The following is a 1,598-nucleotide window of genomic DNA, read 5'->3' as shown; positions in this document are numbered from 1 at the left end:
AAAAAAAAAAAAAAAAAAAAAAAAAAAACAAGGACTCATGCTTCTTTTTGCTTCACCATCCTAGCATGCAGCTTCCATCCTAATGGTCATCTCATTGTCTAATATGGCTTCTAGAGCTTAATTAATCTCATCTGCATTTCAGATAGCAGACAGAAGGAATGAAAGATGATTGGGGGAGGGAGAGGAGCACAGAAGGATGCTTCCTAGTTAACTCTTTAAAGGGCCTTCTTGGAAGTCCCAAGACAATACTTCCAACACTTCGTTTATGTTCTCTTGGCCAGAACTTAGTCAGTTAGCCATATCCAGCTTTAAGGGAGACTTGGAGATGTAGTTTTGTGGTTTTTTTGTTTAACTTAAAAAATATTTTGATATGTAATTTGCAAACAGTGAAATGCACAGATCGTAAGTATACAGTTTGATAAGTTCTGACAAATACATACACCCATGTAACCCACATCCCTCTGAAAATATAGAGCATTTCATCACCCCTAGAAATTCCCTCCTGCTGAGGGGACTTTTTTTTTTTTTTTTTAAACAATACAAATGAGAGATAATGAAGGCTTCTTATCCTGAGGTGGGAGGGTTGTAGCTATGGGAATAGAAGGGAGGAGCTGGAGAGACTGTGGAAGGAGAATCCAGAGTAGACCCGTTGGATGTGGGAGATGAAAGAAGAATGAATGCTGGTAGCAGAACCACTAACAGAAACAGGAGATAGGGAGGAAGTCTGGGTTGTTACAGATGGGTTGGAAGAATGAGTGCAGTTAAGACTATTGGCCGGGTGCATTGGCTCACGCTTGTAATCCCAGCACTTTGGGAAGGCTTAGGCGGCCGCATCATGAGGTCAGGAGTTTGAGAGCAGTCTGGCCAACATGGCGAAACCCCACGTACTAAAAATACAAAAATTAGCCAGGCGTGGTGGTGGGTGCCTATAATCCCAGCTACTTGGGAGGCTGAGAAAGGAGAATCGCTTGAACCCGGGAGGTGGAGGTTGCAGTGAGCCAAGATCATGCCATTGCACTCCAGCCTGGGCGACAGGAGTGAAACTCCGTCTCAAAACAACAACAAACTGTTTTAAAAAGTGGACTGGGCATGGTGGCTCACACCTGCAATCCCAGCACTTTGGAAGGCCGAGGCGGGTGGATCACCTGAGGTTGGGAACTTGAGACCAGCCTGACCGACGTGGAGAAACCCTGCCTTTACTAAAAATACAAAATTAGCCAGGCGTGGTGGTGCATGCCTGTAATCCCAGCTACTCGGGAGGCTGAGGCAGGAGAATTGCTTGAACCCGGGAGGTAGAGGTTGTGGTGAGCCGAGATCGCACCATTGCACTCCAGCCTGGGCAGCAAGAGCAAAACTCCTCCTCCTCAAAAAAAAAAAAAAAAAAAGTGAACTCTGGCCAGGCGTGGTGGCTCAAGCCTGTAATCCCAGCCCTTTGAGAGACCGAGGCAGGCGGATCACCAAGATCAGGATTTTGAGACCAGCCTGGCCAACATGGTGAAACCCTTACAAAAATTAGCCAGGCATGGTGGCGAGCGCCTGTAATCCCAGCTATTTGGGAGGCTAAGGCAGGAGAATCGCTTGAACCTGGGAGGCGGTGG

This window comes from Piliocolobus tephrosceles, chromosome 10 (genome assembly GCF_002776525.5).
Source record: "Piliocolobus tephrosceles isolate RC106 chromosome 10, ASM277652v3, whole genome shotgun sequence".
Lineage (NCBI taxonomy): Eukaryota > Metazoa > Chordata > Mammalia > Primates > Cercopithecidae > Piliocolobus > Piliocolobus tephrosceles.
This window is presented reverse-complemented; position numbering follows the sequence as displayed.